The 21,592-nt window shown below is 52.6% G+C and overlaps 1 protein-coding gene across 2 annotated transcripts in view; it reads right to left on the bottom strand.

The window, feature by feature from the left end:
- The window catches only part of PRDM11 (PR/SET domain 11), an 80,704-nt gene extending 62,789 nt beyond the window's left edge, over positions 1–17,915 (bottom strand). Inside the window, exon 1 of one of the 2 annotated variants that reach the window (XM_039867704.1) lies at positions 17,673–17,915. The gene's annotated coding sequence lies outside the window, so the exon portion shown is untranslated. The remainder of the gene's footprint in view (positions 1–17,672) is intronic. The other variant, XM_039867669.1, reaches the window with a different exon arrangement.
- Positions 17,916–21,592: the final 3,677 nt, after the last annotated feature.

Below are 21,592 nucleotides of genomic sequence, written 5' to 3'. Positions count from 1 at the left end.
ACAAACTGGCAGCTGGGTTTTTTTTCCAATTTTTATTTTCACTTTAGTTGCCAACTTTGAAGAAACAGAAGATTTTGTGTAAAAACATGGATGCTCAGCTTTTCTGGAAAATCAGAAGCACTAGAAACACCAGGCAGGCAGTCTCCCATGGCAACAGTTTTTTGGAGCTAGGTGGTGGTGGCCCTGCTCAAGGCACTTAATCTCCAGCTCGTCAGCTGGCCTGTGCCAGTCGGGTACGTTCCCTGCCTAGGCCGGGCATCTGAGTTTGCAGCCAGCATGGCTGAGACCAAAACGCCATGCAGACACTGTCCTGTAAGAACCCAGACACAGGTAAGATGGGGTGGGACCTCGCTGGCCTCCCAGACTCTGTCCACTCTGGCCGCTGCCAAATCTCCAATGCCCAGAACAGTTCTTGGCACCCAGTAGGGGCTTGATCGATACATACGGCTGTCCCTCAGTATTCACAGGGCATTGGTTCCAGGATGCCCGTGGGTACTAACATCCTCAGATGCTCAAGTGCCTTACATAAAATAGCGTAGCATTTGCATATTGCCTAGGCATATCCTCCTATGTCCTTTAAATCATCTCTAGATTACTTATAATACCTAATACAATGTAAACACGACATAAATAGTTGTTATGTTGTATTGTTTAAGGAATAATGACAAGGAAAAGTCTGTACCTGCAACCACAGTAGGCCTAACTATATAGTACATGTCAGCAACAACGTAACTTATTTTTTCAAATATTTTCCATCTCAGGTCAGTCGAACCCCTGGATGCGGAACCCGCTGATAGGGAGGGCTGACTGTACTCAGTGAATGGAAAAAAATGAGAGGGTGTGAGCCGGAAGCTTCCAGGACTACTTCACAGCGACCCTGTGAACCCACTCCCAGGGGCATGGGAGGAGAGCGGAGGGAGGGGACAAAGCAGCCCTGTAGCCCACCGGCAAGACGCAGCTTGGTGCAGAAGCTGGAATGTGGGCTCTGAAGTGAGACGGCTTGGGTGCACATCACGGCTCCACCACTTCCAGCCATATCGGCTGGAGAAGTTATTTCACCTTCTGTGCCTTCAGTGACCCGTCCATAAAATGGGGATAATAACTATCAAATAGGGTTTGTTGTGAGCAAAGTGGTATAAACAGTCAATAAATAATCAGCATCCCCTCTTCCACTGATTTGTTGACCTTGAATAAATTGCTTCCTTCTCTGAGCCTCAGTTTACCCACGTGTATGATGAGGCAGTTAGGTCTTGATTTTCTGTGAGGACCTGCCAGCTCTGGCATTCTGTGACTATGAAAATCCAGGATTTGTGTTAATTTCTGGACCTGTACCACAAAGAAGCACCCCAGCAGGTCACGAGGGTCTCTCTGCTAAACCATTCCATTGCTGAGGTCAAAATAGACACGGATGACTATCATGGTAAAGCCATGTGATTCCAAATTCCTTTAGATGGAGCCCAGTTCCAGCCCCAGGACCTGCTGTGGCTCATTCACCCCAAATCATGAGAATCTATCCACAGGGACACAGCTGGAAGAAGTTGGCCCCGGGGTCCCTTTCTGGGGTCCCTGGGTGTCCTGTCCTTGCTTCTGAGAGCACACAAGCAGGGCTCACCATGGGCGTTTCTCTGCATCTGGAGCCCGGGCATCCAGCTGGCAGAGCTGTTTCCATTTCTCTCACACGCCCCCAGATGGGAAATGATTCATGAAAACCAAGAAGGTAAAATTAGCCCAAAGGCTGCCGAGTAATTTATGCAGCCAACAGCCTCGGTAGGGAGGGGAGGCCCGAGCTGCCAGCTCACTGTGGCCTCCCAGCCTGGCCACCAGGAGCCTCTGTCTCTGGGGTCTTCTATTTCTGGACTCAGCCTCCCGGGCTGTTGGCAAGGCTTATGGAGCTGTCTCTGACCCCCGCCCCTCCACAGTCAACAGACCCATGCACGCCACTGAGGACCTATTAGCGTCAGCAGGTTGCTGGGGAGAAATGTACGCATTTCATCCTCACCTCAACCTTAGGAGGAAAGTTTTATCGCCCCTATTGCAATGGTGAAGAAAGTAGGTAGCCAAAGGTAAGTGGCAGAGCCAGAATTCAAACCCAGATCTCGTGAACTCTAAAAGCAGTACCTTCCCCCGCCCCAAGGCTAGGTGTTGTCTGCCAAACCTCGAGGTCTCAGCATGGGGCGAGGGAAGTGGACCCAGCAGAGGTTCCCTGGCAAGCCCCACTGCACTCTGACATGCGCTTGTCAGCCTATTCAATACCAGAAACTAGTCCTCAACTCCAAGCCCAGCTGTCCCAACTGGCAAGGAGGAGGGTCCCCAATATCCTAGTATCTTAAAAAGGGGCTGAGATAATGCCAGTCTAGGCGCCAAAGCCTACATCAACCCCCTTAAAGGAGGGACAGCAAAAGAGGTATCAGTGACCCCCATAGACTCATTTTACAGGGCCCAGAGAGGAGAAGGAACTTAACCCAAGGACACACAGCAAACCCGTGGTGTAGTCCAAGGATGGAATCGCATCTCCTGAGCCCTGCAGAGAGCCCGTTGTCACAGCCATTTACAAAAAAGAGCAAATATGAGTGGAAGATGAGCCCTTCTACACAGGGGCAGCTGAGGTGGGGGCCACCCCTGAGACCTCCAGGGGCCCCCCTGATCTGGTTCTGCCCACAGGGTACACGTGAGCAACTGGAGAGGGCTCCTCAGAAGGCACTAAGTGAGGCAGACTGGAATTCCGCTCCACATTTGTAGGAATCCGGGCAAGCTGCCTCACCTCCCTGAGCCTAAGTGAAAGATGAGCTCGAAAGTTGATGAGAAAGTGTGTGTTCGAAGCACCCCCCAGGCTGTGAGTGTCCCGCAGGGACGCAGGAGTCCCAAATGAGCGGTCATGGTGCTCACCCTCAACCCCTCTGGCTCCTGGCTGTGCCCAGAGGAAGCCCAAGGCCAGCCACAGGTGACACGCCACAGCCACCCATGCAGAGACAACTCGCCTCTGTCCTCTGGGGGCAGGCGGCTGAGTGCCAGTGCAGCAGCTTGGAGCACTACCCACTGCTAGGACACGGTTCATAGCAGCTCAGCGGCACTGTCTCCCCAGAGCTGCCATGGCCCAAGCCCTGAGCTTAGCAATTTCCAATATCACCGCACTGGACCCTTCCCATCGACGCTGGAGGAAAGGTGGCTCGGTCCTCACTCGCTTTACGGTGAGAAAACTGACATTCAGAGAGGCTGGGTCACTTGTCCAAAGCCTCACATTCATTCATGCAATTAATCTGACAAATGTATACTGCCGGCCGTGGGTCAGGCATCGCACCAGAAGTAAGACAGGTGCGTTGCGGCCCTGTGGCCCTCCTGGCTGTCGGAGGCACTGCAGGGGCTCACGTGCACCCTCTGGAGCCACACTGCTGGGATCCAAATCCCGGTTTCACCCCCGCATGACCTTGGGAAGTCACCAAGCCTCTCTGTGCCTCAGTTTCCTCAGCTGTAAATGGAGAATAATAATGGTATCTACCGCATGAGAATTTTTTGATGATTTAGTGAAATATTACAGGTCAAGACTTAGAATAGCACATAGTAAGTGTTCAATAAATATGAACATTTATTATGGAGCCAGGACCCAAACCCACATGCCTCTGATACCAACGACCATGCTCCTAACTCAAAGCTAGGCCAGGTCACCGCCTTTGGTGAGGTCGGTCAGCAGCATGATTGCTGAGGGTCTGTGACTAGGAGGAGGTGGGTTTGCGTTTCCCTCTGACAGCCACCAGCTCAGACCAGCCCCTGGGCCTGGGCCTTGCTTTCTCCAGTCCTAAAGAGGGCCCAATGCTAGCTGCTCTCCTGCCTGTTTGGGAGAAGTACTCAGAGCCCCCAGGGTTGCTGCCACCTCTGCCACACCATGGGATAGGCTGAGAGGGCAGATGACCTCAGCTGAAGAGCCACACTGTGTCCCCTACCACCTCTGGCTCCTGGGAGGGTTTGTGGCAGACGCTAGAGAAAGGCTGGGCCCTGGGCCCACCACGGTGCTTCTCACCTCTCAGGAAATAAACCCAACCCTCTGTGTTCACTGACCACACATGCCACTGCCCAGAGGGCAAGAGGTCAAGCAGGGCCACCCTGCTGGACACCTTCTGCCAAGACTATCACATTGGGTGGCCTTATGAAAAAGAACTGAACGAGGAGCCAGATGGCCTGGGTATATTCCCAATCCTGCCAATGGCTGACTGTGTGGTTTTGGGAGTCACTTAACCTCTCTTAGCCTCAGTTTTCATATCTGTCAAACGGCCTTGGCCAGCCTGCCTGTTTCAGAGGTGGCTGTGAGGAGCTGGTTAGATGGTGGCATAAAGGTGGTTTAAAACCTGAAAGGGAAGGGGGGCATGAGGAAAGGAGCAAAAAGGCCATCCTTTCCAGCACTAAATATACAATCACCGGCAGTGATTTGCCCCAAGGGCTGAAAGGCAAACCCATGCCTGGAGCAGCCCGTGTGGCCCAGCGAGGCCCCAGGCCTCTCAGGGGACAGGCTGGCCCCGAGCTGCTTTCTTCTCCTGCCCCCCACGCAGGCCAAGGGATATCAAATCCCCAGCCACAACAGGCCCCATTGAGGGCTGGTAAATCTGCCTGGGGTGTGGGGTTACGTTACCGGCTCCTGGCCACTGGGTCGGGCTGACCTCCTTCCCTCTCCGTAGGCCTAAGTCCAGAATCTGAGCAGAAACCTGATGCCCACTACGCTCCCAGGCAGCAGCCTCCGCTGGGAAATCAGTGGGCAGTGGGATGATGCCATGGCAAAGACTGGAGCCACCCAGGCTGCTCACCGGGAACAAAGGCCCTCTGCCCACAGAGTGGGGTCTGGAGCTAATGCAGGAGATAATAACGTCATTGGAATTTTGCTATGTGCCTGGCACGGTGTTTTGCCCTTTACACATGTTAGCTTACTTGGTCCTCATAGTAGCTCAATGACATAGATGCTATTGTCATCTCTAGGTGACAGAGGATGAAACTGAGGCACAGAGAGGTTAAGCAGTATCCCCAGAAAGATCAGGATTTGAACCAAAGCATTCAGACTCCAGAGTCCACTTACTCACAGCCACTCAAACGAGCCTTTTGAGAAAGGGCAGAAAAACCCTACTGTGAAGGAGAAAGGCTCCAGAGGCCACCACCACTGTTCCCAGATCTCTGGGGACTGGTGGGGACAGGGAAGCAGACGTTCTCTCTGGCTATCAAGACCCAGGAATAGCGGAGAGACCCATAGGGAAACATTTTGTTCCGTGCAAAATCTCAGTGGACAGATTTTAAATATTGTGCAGTAAAAATTTAAAAATGAGCAGGCTCCCATAAGCCAGCAGTAGCTACTCTAGATATGCCCAGGGAGACACAAGAATAAAATCAGAATGAACCGAAATGCCCAGCAGCAGGAGAATGGCTAAATAAATGATGGTCCTCTCTAAAGCCACGTTTATCAGTTGAGAGAGAGAGAGAAGAAAAAAATTATGGTAGCTCACTATGTAAAACCATGACTAGATTTTCCACATTCAAAGTTAAGTGAGTAAAACAGTTTGCAGAATGATCTTCATATACTACATGAAATCATTTGTTTAAATATACGTACACTGTGCAATAATGATACATATTCCTACAGTGTATCGATGTATAGAAAGATCTAGATCTAGAAGGATTTATAACAAAGTAATAACTGCGATGACTAACCACAGAGGAAGCTGAAATGTCGTGTTATCAAGGAAAATAATATTTAGCTTTTTAAATAATATTTGATTTTTTTTTACAGTAAAGATGTATTTGTATATTCTGTACATAATTAAAACTTATTAAAACAACAGAGAAAAGACACAATGAGCTGCCTTGGGAACCAATGAGCTACTGGTCCCTGGAGGCTTGAGGTCTGCAAGTGTCTGCATTGGGGTGGGGAGATTAGATGGGTCGGAGGATTGGAGAGAGAATTCAAATACCACAGGAGAGGTGAGTTACTGGCCCTTCTGAACCTCAAAGCCTCATCAGGGGAAGAGCAAGGCCCTCGGTCTCCCCACAGCAAGAGTGGCTTTAAGGAAGCACAGAGCATCAGACCCTGGAGGAGGGAAAGGCAAGAGCTGTGAGCCCTCAGTGTGACTCAGTGGCACATAGGCCAGCTACTGAGAGTCCGGCTCCCACTGCCCAGCCTCTCCCTATCCCCTTCCCCAGTGATTCCTGGCCAACCCCTGTCTCAGCTGCCCTCAGCCCCTGGCCAGCATGCCCTGCATCAGCCTGATTCTCAGCTATGTCTCCGAGAGGAACTCACATTGCGGGTGAGAGTTTGGGAAGGAAGGAGGAGGAGAAAGGGGGTGTGAAAAGCTCACAGGGATGACTGTCCCTGACTGTGACACTGATTCCAGGCAACAACTGAGCCCTAAGCCCCAAGAGGCTGAGCCTAGCCCGGCTAGGCCCTAGTCAGGCACTGGCCCCTGACAATATAACAAGCGAAGGTCAATGAAGTTCTTACCTTCGAGGCAGCTATGGGGTTAAGAGAAGTACTACGAGATGTGAGTCTGAGCCCCATCTCTGCCCCTGACTTCCTATAAGACCTTGACAAAGTCACCAAACCCCCGAGAGCCTCAACTTCCTCATCTGCAGAATGGGCTCAAAGTATCCACCTCCCCAGCCTGCTGTGTAGATGAAATGAGAGCATCCACGTAGCCTCTGTGAGAACCGTCCGGATTCCCACAAAATGCGAAGCCCCATCCACACCGTGGATGCTGGGCCCTTCACAAAGGAGGTGGCAATGACTGAGCTCCCAAAGCAGCCGGACTTGCTGCAAAGTTGAGGGCCCAGGGGCGGCCAGAAAGGAGCCCGTGACTGGCCCTAGGCAGGGACCAGGAAGGAAGAAGGCAGAGGGATTCTCTAGGCAGAGAGGAGGACACAGGAGACAGGAGTGGGTCTCAAAGAGCCGTGGAGCCTCTCTTGGCCGCTGTGCTAGGCCGAAGGCCAGGGTGCTCGTGGAGAGCAGGGAGCCACTGGCAGGTGCCAAGGAGTCTAGTTTCTACCTGAAACTGGGGGTGGAGGGCGGGGACCCTGGGAGCCAGGCCAAGGAGTCCTTGCCTCACCGGTAGCCCACGGAATTAAGGCAAGGGGCAAGCAACAGAACTACAAGAAGAAGAGCAAAGCTGTGACCGAGAGAAGCCAACAGCCTGTGAAGAACAAAGGGCACGGCCTTGGATGACTAGATCTGGGAGGTAAAGAGGCCTGGGCCACGCGAAACAGGCTCAGCGGGTCCTGTGAGAAGAGAGGCCACCGAGAAGCATGGAGGTCCCTCCTGGTCCCAACAGTGAAAGCACCAGCTCTGGGACACTGCAGCAGCGGACAAGCCTGAAGCGGGTTTGGCCGTCCCAGGCCGGCCCTGCCCCACCTCAGGGAGACCCTCAGCAAGTACAGAGTCCAGAGCAGGACCAGCCCAAGGCAGAGAGCCAGAGAGGTCTGAGGAGTCTGGAGCCTCCAAGTATGACCAAGGCCACTTTCAAAACCAAAGCACCTCAATGACTCTTGGCCCTAAAGCCTGCGCCTGGACAGGCTGTGAATGCCTGCCCAGCCCCGTCCCATGGATCCCAGGCAGCTGGACTGCCTGCTGAAAGGCAGCCAGACAGCCGGGCCTGCTGTGTGGGGCCCAGCTGACAGGGAGCTGCAGGGAGGGAGCAGAAGGCTGGGCCACCCTGAACAGGGGCCCCAGAGGAGGAGGGTGTAGTTGGGGCTGGCGGGAGAAGCACTTCCCACAGCTCCCTCCCTGGCAGCTGGCACTCTCCGTGGACTTGTGGCCACATGCAGGCCCAGGACAAGGCAGGTCGGCTCCTCTCAGGACAGAAGGTTGTGCCAGAGCCAAGGACCATGGCAGCAACTCCCTGACAATGAACTGTCTGCTCCCTTGAGTTGGCCCACGTTGGGACATTAACTGTCCTTCACAGCCTCGAACTAGTGTTCACTCCTCAGGCTACAAATGCAAGGCTCAGCCCTGGCCCCTCAGAGGATTCATGCAGGAGGCAACTTTAGGCCACTGTCCACTGCTCACCTCCTAAACAGACCCCATATCATCACACACCAGGTTCCCGGTGTCCAGCCGACCTCCCAACCTCAGCCTCCCCCCTCCTGGTCACACTCCTGAGTGTGACTCTGGACTTTTAGGGGGTGGCCGGCACAATCACTTTGACAGCGTACCACACTGGCTGCTTAGGGCAATGGGGACAAGAGGATCCCACCAGGGCCAGTCAGTCACACTAGATGCCAACCGGGACAGCCTGGGAAGGCCTGCCACTCATACCAGAGACCTGCCTGCATGTCCAGCCAGGACTAACTCGCAGGGCAGCCGGGCTGAACTATGGTGCTGGCTGCTTCAGAAGGCCTGTTCACAACAGCTTACTCCACTGGGCACCAAGAAACACCTTCCTGAAGGCTGAAGACCAAAAGGGAACTCACACCCACACGGCCCCTTCAGTCCTTTAAAGCACCCACTTAGCTGTGATCTTATCACCCGCCTCATTTCCACTGCCTCCGGGACAGTCTTTTAAGTCTCAGCTCCTTAGCCTGGAATTCAAGGCCCTCCCAGTCTGGCCCTGACCTGCCTCTCCGGGGCGGTCTCTACCAACTTTTCTCCAAACGCCCAAATCACTTGCCATCCCCAGAACAGCAGGATCCTCACTCTGCCTGCCTTTGCACATGCTGTTGCCTGTGCCTGGAATGTCCTTCCCTTTTCTTCACTTGGCAAACATCTCCTCCTTCACGGTTCAGGTCAACATCACTGCTGGGAAGCCTAACCGGTGCTCTCCCTCCCCCGCCGCCCATGGCAGAATGACTTGCTCCCCTCCCCACCACATCCCTGAGCAAGTAGGGCACTTCCTACCTTCAATCGCAATTAGGATCTGGGCCAGAGATGCTCAAACTATTTGTGGTAAAGAGACTTTTTTTTTAAGTTTTCCAATCTGTTGCCAACTGATGCTTTTATAAATTATAATAAAAAGTGACATGGCAATATCAAGCGGCGATACGAGTTTCTCCATATGTATTCTCCAGGTCTGTACCTATCTTGCTGCAGACCGGTAACACAGAGATCACAGCTGAGCAGGGGTCTGCAGCCCACCTGCTCCATAGCACTATCGGGGCCCTGCACCTGGGGTTCCCAGAATAACCTGCGTGAAGGGCTCATCAAATCACGTGGTTATGTTTGGACGCCCAGAGCCCAAGGAGGCACTCCATGAACATCTGCTGGCCCAGATATTGGATGGGAAGGTCCTGTCTCATGGGCAGTACCTGCCCGAGGCATCCCCATTTCTCATGGAAGCACAGAGAGGGTCACTGGCCTGATGCTAGAGAGGGCCAACGCTGTGCTTTCTCCATCCTACTCAGCTTCACGCGGCAGATATTTGGACCTGCAAGTCCTCCAGTCCACCCTCCCTAACCAGCGTGGGCTCCGGCCGGGCACTGGAGCAGTGAGGCAGTCCCATGCAATCAGTGGTAAAGAGCACGGACTCCAGAATCAGACAGACCTGGGTTCAAATCCTGGTTCAGCCTGTCATAGCTGTGTGACCTTGGATAAATCATTTCACTTTTCTGGGCCTCAATTTCTCCTCTGTAAACTTAGGCTAATAAGACCTGCGTCATATGGAGCAACACGCTGCTTCAGGCCAGGCCCATACACACCTATGAGCCTTATCTGGGTTTGGCTGTTGTTGATATTTATAAAAGGCTGGGGATCACCCAGCCTGAAACTCTGCCCTGGATCCCCCCTTTCTGCTCATTTTCCTACCAAGACCCAGCATCTTCTCTCTGGGGTAAATTCTTCCCCGGCTGCTAAGTTTCCTTTGCAGATTTCACCTTCCTGTTCTCCCCTATTCCAGGCTAGGAGGCTTCTCCTTTCCCATCCTCCTCCTCCCTGGAACACCTTAAACCTCTGATCCTCTTCACTTTTCCCCAAACACCGGCCCCCTCCGGCCAGTCTGGCTTTCTCTCTAAAACACGCTGGTCTGAGAAGCGATCTTGCACCACCCTGAAAAATGCCACCCTGTTTGGGTTAGGGCAGTGAAGGGCCAGGCTGTGAGGTCAGGGATGATCCCAGCCCGCAACCTCCTCCCTACTCACCCACCCACCCAGAGCCCATCCTCTCTGTATCTTGGGCCATGGCAACGCTGATCCACCCCATTTAGGTCACAGTCAGCTGCCCCTACGAGAGACTCACTCCCTCCTGGGGCCGAGGGTCCATTCAGTTGCTTTCTAGGTCCTCAGCCACCCTGGAGGCTCCCAAGCTGGCCATCTCCGTCCCCTGGACATCGAGCAGCAGGATCCCTTCCTGGCCCTTGGGGGAAAGTACCAGATAGTGGGAGAAGCCACTGCGGGAAAGCTGACATTGTGGGAGTGGTCTCATATTTACTTGCTTGGTGATGTCCACACCAGCCCGGCTCAGTGCCCAAATGAAGCTGATCTTCCTGCCTGCTAGAAGATCAACTTGCCTCCAAATCTACCATGAGCCTAGGAGAAGGAGCCCACTGGTCACTACCCTCTCCTCACCCCAAGTTCTTTTGTGCACATTACCCGGGTTATGCTGCCTCTGTCCCCCAGGTCTGAGTGAGCTCCTGCCACTTTAGATATCCAACCAGTGGCCAGACGGCCTCTTGTCTTGGAGGGCAGGGCATGGAGACTGGGACAAACACTCTCAGAGGTCCCCATTCTTCTCCGATTCCAGGAGGAGGCCCGGGGTGCTGAGGAAGGGGTGCTAGATTTGGGGTTAGAATTTTAGCTTGGTCACTCTCTAAATTGTACGACTTTAAGCAAGTCACTTTCCCTCTGTTTTTCAGTTCTCTCAGTGGTAAAATAGAGGTCATGAGAACTGGCCTGCCTGCCTCATGGGCTAATGCTAAGGGGTTTGAGAGACAGTGAAGTTGGGGAGAGTGTCCTGGGTTGCCCATATGGATCAGGTGGGGTGGGGAAGAGAGAGGGGTAGAAGGGAAAGCTCTAGAAGGCACTGAAGGCTCCAGAAGCCATTACTCAGTTTGCCAACAGGGTTCCCACCCCTCAACACCCACTGCCGATTTCAGGCTGATGCTAGGGAGCAGGACAGCCAGCAGCCTTCTGCCCCTCTCCAGCTTTGCCCACTCAGCTGGTGTCATTGCAATGGAGGCTCTTGGTCTGTCCAGATGTGCTTGCCAGTCCTGACCCATGAGGTTCCTGGGATGGGGAGAGAGAGGGGCCTGAAACTAGTGTGCAAAACAAGAGATTATAAATCAGACCCTGTGTTTAGACTACCTGTTGGGAACTGTTAACACGAGCAGGCGACCCCCAAGGCTTCCTTTATAAATGTGGGTTTTTTATGGTGATTGGAAAGATGAGATTATGGCTGTGTGATGTGGAACAAGCCCCTTAACCTCTCTGAATCTGAGTTTCCTTGTCCATAAATAGATGTGGAAGCAGGCTCACGGGATCGCCGTCAAGTGCCCTGTGCTCATCCATGTTCCTCTTAAACTTTGGTTTGGAAAACGCAGAGGAAAAAGTTTTCTTCCACAGAATGTAGTCCAGGACGGACAATATCGTCTCCATTCACAAAAATGGAAACTGGGGCCCAGACATGTTTGGCCCTGAACACAAACCCGTGGGACGGGACGTATCAGTGTGTCAAAGTGTGGTCAGGTCACCTTTAAGCAGAGAACTCTGTGACACACTTTTATATCTTGTACCCAGCAAGGGCTACAAGATTATTTCAGTGCCCTGAGGCATGCCTCCCCTCTGGTCATGATCTCACGCCCAAGTAGGTGGCCCCAGAGCTGGCCCATGCCACACGTGGCTACTCGGGGCTTCTTCCTCTGGGGCCTGCATGAGGCTGGCGCTATCATCACTCCTGCTTTGCAGATGAAGAAACAGGCAACCCCAAGACGGGCAGCCTCTTGCCCAGGTCTCCCGGTTGCCAAAGTGGCGGGACAGAAGTGACCCAGAGGCCCACACCTCTCTCCAGGCCACAGCACTGCGCCCCCAACTCCGCTCGCCCGGCTTCCTCTCACTTCCCCTCTCCCTGCCAAGAGGCCAGCCCAAGGCACTTTGCCACGTCTTATTTGGGGGCACTTTGGCTACTCAGAAACGGAAGCTAGGTATACTAGGGAACCTGTGGCCCCTGGAACTGTCCCCTAACCCACCCGCTCTGAGCCCCAGTGTGGAGGGGCAAGTCCCAGTGCCCCCACCTTCCCTTTGCAGTGGCCACCACCAAGCCCTCATCCTCCTCCTCGCCCTCTCTTACCTGGATTACGGCAACAGCTTCCTAAGTGGCCTCCCTGCCTCCAGCCTCATACCCAAGCTGCTGCTGCTGCTACTCTCTGGGACCTGGGTCTGATCTCCACGTGGACTTTGTCCTCCTACAACCAGGACTGGCGTGTTAGTCATATCACTATTATTCTCTTTTTCCAGCCTCGTCTCCCTCCACCTCCCCCCTTATACACACTATCCAGCCAAATGAACTACATGAGCCTCTCCAAACCCTTCTATGCGCCATGCCTTTGAGTCAGCCATACCCTACGCTGGAATGCCTGTCCCTCGTTTGCTCTCCAGATCCTACTCATCCTTCAAAATCCAGCGGCAAATCTTCTTCCTCAGAGAAGTTCTCCTTGACTTAGTGTCGATAGCCATCCCCCTTGCACCTTTCCGCTATAACCTGGAACTGCGTGGTTAACCGCCCTTCTCCCACGCTGGTCTGTGAGTTCTGTGGGGGTGAAGACTAGGTTCCACACACATCCCCAAGCTCAGCACAGTGCCTGGTACAGGTTAAGCCCATGTACACTGACCACCTGCTGAATGAATGAAGGACTGAAGGACGCCCCAGACTTGAGTCCCTCTTACAGACCATTAGCCCAGGGACACCAGCACGAGTGTGGCTGCGCTGGGGAACACCAGCCTTTCCAACACAGATATCAATCTGCAATAGGAAACAGGCGTTTTAAAAATAACAGCACATTTTTCTTTTTTCTTCATTGTTTTCCTTCTTTCTGCATGGCTTATTTTTCTGGTGCAGCCCCCGGGCCAGCTGCAGGGAAGCTCCTCCCAGGCCCCATTCTAAGAACAAGGGCTCTGGGACCCCCAAGAACTCCTGCACCTCGGCAGGGGTAGAAATGCACCAGACGGTCCTAGACCAGCCCTGGCACCAAGGCCACCAGACACCTCTGGGCCAGAAACCCCCTTGCTCAAACCCCTACTGCCTAGAAACTTGTTCTCCAATGAGGGCTTTCTAACCCCACTTGACATTCCCAAAGGGGCTCCTACTTAGTGGGTCCTGCCTTCTGCCCTCGCTCTTAGGGCATCCCTAAGGAGGTGGCATCAGACTGCCAGAGTTCTAATCCTGGCCGTACCTTTATGTAGCCCTGGAGTCCTTATTTCGTCTTGTGGGGCCTCAGTTTCCACATCTGTGCAATGGAAATAACAATCCCTACCCTGTGGAGCTGTTTTCTGCATAGGGATATGACATGCTTAGTACCACACCCAGCACACAATGACCCCTTCATAAACATTAGCGGCCTTCATTGTCATTACCTTGGTCTTCATCATCCTCGGGTCTCCTATCTGTGGCCTGTCACTGAATCACATACTCTCCAGATCAGCAGAGACCTCAAAGGTCTGTTAAATCTCACACTTGCCTTCCTGGAATTTCCTCCCATACATCCCAGAAACGTGGTCCTCCTGGGGCAGGGACATCTGTGAGTTCGGGGAGCGTGGTATTTGTACTCTATGAGCCAATCACTTTGCCTGCCATGCCTGACACCTCCTTCCAGTCGGATCCACCCGCCCACATCCCAGAGAAGCAGCATCCATTAATCCTGTCCTTAGCCCCCAGCACACAGGGAGCCCCAGTCAATGCTTAGGGACTCATTGAAAGGTGTTTCTCTCGCAGTTCTAATGTGCAGACACTGGACATACCGGGGCACGCACAAGCCGACCCAAGTCCTACCCTCTCAGAGCTTACGGTCTGGTGGAAAAAAAAAAAAAAAGTAAGATGTAATCAGTAATTCCATCAATAAGTGTAAAATTGCTACTAAGATGAGTGCTACAAAGGAGAGGTATATGGGGCCATGAGAGGCTGTAATCAGGGAGGACTTCCCTGAAGAGGTGATGCTGAAGCTGAAAAATGAAGGATGAGGAGGTCTAAGCAGAAGTGGAATGCATGGTCAGAGCAGAAGGGATAACATGAGGAAAGCACCACATTAGGCATAACACAGCAAGTAGAGGGATGCACAATTGTGTCCCCATACGGTCTGGAGGGCCACTGAAGGATTTGTCTTTCTCCTAGCTGCAGAGGGAATCCCCGAAGGTTTTTCAGGAAGGGGTTAATAGACTCAGATCTGTTTATCTAAAAGGTCGCTCTGGCTGCTGAGGATGAGCCTTCCCAAGTCTCTGTGTGTGTACAGTTGACTCTTGAGCAACATAGGTTTAAAAATCTGCATGTAAGTAGACCCATGCGAGTCAAACCCGTGTTGTTCAAAGGCCAACTTTTTCAACCCACGGTTGGGAATTCATGGATGTGGACGGCTGACTCTAATTACGTTTTTGCAGAGTCAAAAGTTATAAGATTTCTGACTACGCAAGGGGCAGAGGGGTCGGCACCCCTAACCCTCACATTGTTCAAGGGTCAACTATACTTGTCTCTGCTTGGAACATTCCTCTAGTCCCAGTCAGGACAAACTGGGTTATGCTGCAGTAACAAATAATCCTAGAATCCCAGTGGTTTAAAACAACAAAGGCTTGGTTATCACTCATGCTGCATGTCTATCATGGGACATCAAGGGGCTCCACTCATGTGACCCAGGCTAGCAGGAGCAACCACCATCCCACCTAATGCCAGCTGCCATGCCACAGCACTCTGTAGGGTCCATATCAGCAGCTAAATGCTTTGGTCCAGAAGTCACACGTATCACTGTAGTGCACAACTCACTGGCCAGTCACACTGCTCTACCCCAGCACACAGGGACCTACATTCAGTCCTACCATGTGCCTGGATGAACTGAAAATATTTAAGGGAGAGCATTAAGGATCATCAGACACTTTCCCACGCCATCTTGCCCTTCGCCAACCTTAACTCATTCATTAGACAGCAACTGTTTCAGTATTCCAGAAGGAGGGACCAGCATGAACAAGACACGGAGTGCAGAGAGATCCAGGGGAGGGTGAGAGATGAAGCCAAGGAAAGGACAGGGGCTAGATCACTCAGAGACTTTTAGGTCATGGTAACAATTTGGTTCTTTATCCCAAAAGCACTGGGAAGACTTCAGGCAGGAAATGGAAGGCCTGATGTGATCTTTGGAATCGATCACTCTGACTGCAATGCTGAGGCTGGCATGGAAGGGAGGTTGCAGGTGGACAGTTAGGAGGCTCTTGCTATCGCCCTGGGGAGAGACAGCAATGGCTTGACTAAAATTCTGGAAAGGAAGAGAGGGAGAGAAGTGGACGGATTCAATGTATAGGCTGCAGTTCCCCAGATCTGGAGCTAGAATAGATTGGGGTGAGGGAACAGAGGCACCAAGCTTTCTGCCTTAAGGACTAGCAGGATAGTGGTAGCCTCAGCCAAGATCAGAGCTTTGGAGGTGTAGGGAGGAAGATTATTGGACAGCCTTGGACTCCGTATGTTGCTTATGACTATGAGATAGTCAAGAGGGCAGGTGAAGGAGGCAACTGAATCAACAGCGACGACTCCTGACTCCTAGTCCAGTGTTCTTAACTTCCTTCATACTTGCCAATAACCCAGAACCAGGGAAACCTTCCCCACTACCCCGCCCAACTGTAAGTCCAGGTGAGGAAAGATTCAGATGAAAAAGTCTTAACTTGACAGTATGGAGAACAAATTTATGAAATACATTAATCTAAGGGGTCTAGAGGACAGAACTGTCCTCTAGGTCAAAATAGTATATAAGTGATGGTCGTGATGGCTGATCAAGGCTTCTGGGACAAGGAAGGGGAGCCCCACATCTTTGAGAATGTCACTAGGGAAAGGAACTAGACTCTGTCTCAGCTGCTCCTTGGAGGTTCTGTCAGTTTGGGACAGGATGGACGTGGCTGGGGCCTGTCAGGCATTTCTGATATTCCCAGTATAGCATGTGTACTAATCTCAGGGAGAGAGAATCCTTCTTAAATCATACATCAGCCATGGGTGAGGCATTTTATCTCTGCCATTTCATTTGATCTCAAAACTGCCTTGCCAGACAGGCTTTGTTGGCTTCATTTTAGGGATAGAGAAGCAAGGTTCAGAGAGGTCAAGGTAACAGTGGCAAGTCCATAGTCACACAGTTATTAGGCAGGGAAAGGATTCCGATGGAGAAGCCCCCTTCCATTAAATCCACTCAAAGGGCCAGGGCTGTATTCCCAGAAGGGAAGTTTTCAGACACGTGCTCACAGAACACTCTGCTTGCCCACCTCTCAGAGTTGGTGGGCAAAGACCATGCCCCACTCCCCAGAGAAGACCACACACAGCCTGTTATTTCTGGCCCGCAGACCCCATCCCCACCCCCAACACCTTCCTTCCTCTCAAGGGGAATGTGGGCAAAGACAAGCTTGGGTGCCGCAGGCAGGATGCTCCACGGAAAATTCTTTTGCCCCAGAACAGACAAACCCCGTAAAGTTTATAGCGTTTCCAAGTATCAAAAGCAATCTCTCATTATTGTCTCCTGTCCCCGCGCACAAAGAACTGGGTGTGTTTCCTTTCAGCCACTCTAAATTATATACCATAGCCTTTCTCCACATAAAGCAAACCGCCTAAGAAGGAAGAGAGGTTTAACATTTTTCTCCCCCGAGTCCCGGCCCATCCTGGGGTAGTCTAAGCCTCTGGAACTCAACCTGGTTCAAGGTACAGGCAACTTTTCAACCAGCATCGCCCAGCACCCAAGACATTAGTATTCTCCTTGAAGCAACTTGCCTAGGGCATGCTGGCCTTGACCGGAGAAAGGTCATTGGCCGCGAAGTTTCCGCAGTTTCTGCATACAAGAGAACCTTGGGTACTGCAAGTGGGAGGGATGGAGACTACACTCCGGAGATTTCCCAAAGAGTCTACACCGCAACTAAGATTTAAAATATATTAAAGAAACGCCCTCCGGTTCGATCGCGTTTAGTGGGAAATCGTGGACCGCGATGGAAGAAGCCCTTCACGCATCCCCAAAAGACCAGAGCCCTCCGCATCAGCCCCAGACGCCCAGCGAAAGTGCACGGGAGAACTAGGCCAGCGGCCGCGCTGCAACCTCCAGCCTTCGGCGCCCCGCCCCGCGCGTGTGACCGCGGACTCATTCCGAACGCTCTGCCCGTGCCGCCGTTCCCATTGGTCGGCGGCCACGTCCGTCAGCGGGCAGAACGGCGGCGCAGAGAAAAGGCTACATTGTAACAAGGCGAGCGAGCGAGGAGCTAGTGGGGAGGAAGGAGGCGGAGGGGCGGTCCCCGAATCCCGCAGCAGCGGCGGCGGCGGCGGCGGCGGCAGCGGCGGCAGCTACCTGCCGAGGGTTAACCCACCGCGGGGCCGGGGCGAGCCACCCCTCCCTGGCGCAGGCCGCCCGGGGCCCCCCGGTCCGTTCGCGCCGGCCCCCGGCAGCCCGCGCCCCCCGCAGCCGCTCGCATCCCCTGCACCGGGGGCCCCCGCGCTCGCTGGCAAACTGCCGAGCGCTTTCCGAAGCCATTTTCAATGGCCACATTGGCTACCGGGGCTGACTCACCTTCCCGGGAATGCTGCGGCAGCCGCGGGGCCCGGGCGGCGCGGGCGGCCCGGCGGGCGGCTCGGCGGAGGCGGCGCAGCCCCGGCTGGCGGCCCCCGCTGCGGGAGCGGCCGCGCTGCGGACGCGCTGGTCCCCGGCGAGGCAAAGTTTCAGCGCCAGCCTCGGCGCGGCGGCGGCGGCGGCGGCGGCGACTCGCTGCTGCTCTCCTCCCCTGCTTTGACCACCATCTTATTAGTACAGGAAATGACATGGAAAACGGAAGAAAGCGGCGTTTGGGGCAGACGCGGACCCCCCAATTCAGGGGCCGGAGCCGGGACTCACCAGCCGCGTCCCAACCCGGCCCCGGAGAAAACTCCCGGGGCCCCCTCCGCCCCCGCCCCGCACGCGGCCCACGGGGGGAAACCTAGCTCCTCGAACCCAAAAGGAGAGGGCGAGTTTTATAATCCAGCCCGCGGAGAAATCGAGAAAAAATAAATAAATGAAAAAAGAAAAGGTTAAAAGAACTTTCGAACTGGGACACTTTTTTTGATCGGAATTAAAAGTTCTGGAATTTAAAAGTCATTCCGTAGGGGGGACTCCCTGGATCTCTGGGTCCGGTCGCTGCACAATTTGAACCAAATGGTCAGGGGTAAATACGTTTTTATTTTTAACCCTTTCGAGGCTCCGCAGCAGGCCCCCTTCTGGTCCCGTTTAACCCTTTGAATGCCCATCTGTTTGGAGATACAAACTAAAGTTGTAAAACGTGGGCGTCCCGCTGAAAGCTGAGGGTAAGGGGCTTGGGAGTGCGTTTAAAATGTTAACTATTTCCGTGGGGCCGCGGTTTTAAAGTCGCGAACGGCCGGAGCTCTTCAACTCGAAATTTGTTACAGGTGTTGAGATTCTGAGAACCGGACGGGCTGGTCTCTGGCTGGCTTGGGACAGATGTTTAAGCTTTGCAACCTTGCTCGGTTCCTCAGTTTCTCCATCTGTGAAATGGGATTCAATGTCACAGAGACTGAAAGCGAGGAAAAGACGGGGAATTTTCTTAAAGACAAACCGCTTGAAAGTCTAAAAGTCTTCCTTTGGCGCCTGGAAAATCGACGGGCGGTGATGGGGCAGAGGATACCGCGAGATGGTGTAACCAGGGCAACCATTCCCGAAATAACTTTTCCTTGGTGTTGTCTGCAAGGTACTAGTGGCAGAACTGTCCTCTATCAAGGAAGGCTGTGCTGGGCTGGCTCGTAGACAGGGGCCCATACCTCCCAGGGAGAGGTTGCTGGGAGGGATTCCATCCCAGGAAGGTGCCTGGAACTGCACAGAGAGGGGCTGGCAGGCCTCACCAAAATGTCCATCCAAGCCCTGCAAAAGCTAGCACAGGTGGCCTCAGGTGCCACCCTGGGGAGGACTCCGCCCAAGAGGATGGCACACCCTATAAACCTCACTACAGGCTGGGTGCCTGGCCCTAGAACATAGCTTCTTGAAATTCCACGTCTGTTACTTGCTGTGCGATCTTGAGTAAGTGACTTACCCTCTCTGAGCCGCAGTTTCCTTATCCATAAAGTGGGGTGTACTAATAACCCACATTGCCGGCTCTGTGTGAGGAACCATGAGAGCATATTTAAAGGGCCTAGCAGCTGGCTACTCACAGTAGATGCTCAAGAAACAGTAATTAACACCATAATCGTATGACATTCAATACAACTATAAAAGTTTCCTGAGTGTATATCTGCTCTTTCCAGGCAGAGTATTGGAGTACCAGGATTAGTTAGACAATGTCCTTCAAGGGGGCCTTGGTCTGGCCAGGAGGTGGAGGCACTCACAGCTAACTCAAATTAATTCAGTAATTAATGCACACCCACCTTCGCTAAACATTACAGAGATGCAAGTGCTTGGGCAGGGGGAAGGACACTGTGGATGGAGCTATTTGTTTCCTTTTGAAGAGTAGGATTCGCCAAGGAAATGGTATCAGAGGTTGGCCTCGAGAGGAGCTCTAGAATTTCCACCAGTGGTAGATGGCATTCTAGAACAGTGAACAGCATGAGCAAAAACCCAGAGGACTCTAAGTGCCCAGGTGTTTGACAGGTGGTCAGCTGTGCCTGGAGTAGAGAGTGGGTGGGGCAGAGGAACAGGAAATGAAGCCAGAAAGCCAAATGCATAAAGAGAGAGTGTGGCACAGCCTCCAAAAAGCAAAAAGGTCTAAGAGAATGAGCTGGTAAGTGAGGCCAGGAGGGGATTTCTCCTATAAGCTATTGTTGTATTGCAGGTCGCTGGTTCAGGGACCCAGGTCTGAGGACCTGCCACTCCACACTGTAAACTGTGGCACATGACTTTTCCTGTCTGGGCTCCGCTTTCCTTCTGCGTGACACAAGGAGTTTGTCCCAAGGGTCCTACATTCTGCCCTTAAGAAGCTTCCCCATAGGCATGTAATCAAGACCAAGGCACAAGGAGGGATCCTGTACAAGGCTGGGAGGGTTGCTGGAACCGTCTCAGAAGGGAAGCCCAGGGCGGCCCAAGGTTGACACAGGTGCTCCGGGTCAGAGTGGGCAGAAAGTGGCCCTGGGGCCTGAATGTAGTCACCAGACAAGTGGTCTGGACCTGGTAGGTCTTGCGAGGCTGTGCTTCCCTCTGTGGGCTTCCTTCTGTGAGTGAGTTTTAAATGAAACTTAGAAGTAGAGGTGGGGTGGGAGCTCCGCTCAAAATCCCTGAGAACTACTAGGGGAGAGGGAGAGAGGACTGGATGAATAGAGCATGTGATACACACTTTTAGGGACACTACTTTTTGACTCAATAATCCAAGGCAGATATTATAACTGTTTTTACAGACAGGGAAACCATGCTCAGAGAAGTTAAGAAACTTGCCCGAGGCTACACAGCTAGAGGTAGGATAAGACTCGAACCCAGGTCTGCCTGACTCTTTGCTCACAGTCTTCCACTCTTGAACATTTCTGATTCGTTGTCCTTTTCCATAGCCTTTCAACCTAATGGTTGATAAAATACTTTCCTAATTTCTCCTTTGGGCATATCATGCAAAAGGAGCTGACCAAACGTTGTCATGTGAGGTCAGATACTTCATGACCTCCCCCTGCAAAAATTGTGCTAACAATTCAGTCACCTCCAGGTCCCTGTGAGGACATTGAGATGCTCTAAAGGAATGAAACTCAGCTCTTTGGAAGGAAAAGCTAATATGTGGCCTGATGATGCTCAAGCAGAATATACGTCCAATGAGCTGCAAGTGAAAGGCCTCTGTCACTGGAGATTCACTTCCCCACTTGCTGTAAAACAAGGACGATGTTTATTGCATTAATTAATGACCCTCATAAAGCCTCACTGGAAAAATTTTATTCAGGATTTAGTGCCTGGAAAAAACTAACACTGACAACCAACTGCATTTCCCTCGAGGAACTGGCAAACATCTCCCTTGCTAATAAGAAGAGCTCTGTAACTGATCAGTTTTTCCTTTTTGCACAGGCTGCCAGGAAGCTCAGAGCCAAATTCCAGCCCCATTCCCAATAACTTTGGCAATTGCTTCCTCCTCATTCCTCCCTTCCCAATTCTAATCCTACTCACTTAGCTTTGTTTTCTCTACCTTTTATTAAAGATGTCCCCCTTTTTAATTGCAAAAAAGTAAATGTTTATAATAAATTCACATTTGGAAGAGTTGTTGAAAGGAAATGGATTCCATGGGTCTTGTGTTAAGCCAGGCACAGTTCTGTTCTGTTCTGGTCTGGTCTGATCCAGCAGCTGAGGGATCCCTCTCTTGGAAGGAAGGAAGGTCTGGCTTAAGACCAAGGGATTCCTCACCCAGCTGCCGATGACAGCTAAGATCAAATGCCCTGGGCAGAGCATCATTGCTATTTTCTGCTCTTATGACAAGCTGCTTGCCTCTCTCCTGCCAGCTCCCCAGGAAGCACAAAACACTATCTCCTGCCCATCCCCCCGAG

Source organism: Pteropus medius, unplaced genomic scaffold, assembly GCF_902729225.1.
Source record: "Pteropus medius unplaced genomic scaffold, Ma_sr-lr_union100, whole genome shotgun sequence".
Lineage (NCBI taxonomy): Eukaryota > Metazoa > Chordata > Mammalia > Chiroptera > Pteropodidae > Pteropus > Pteropus medius.
The sequence above is the reverse complement of the archived record's forward strand: the minus strand, read 5'-3'. Positions and strand labels throughout refer to the sequence as shown.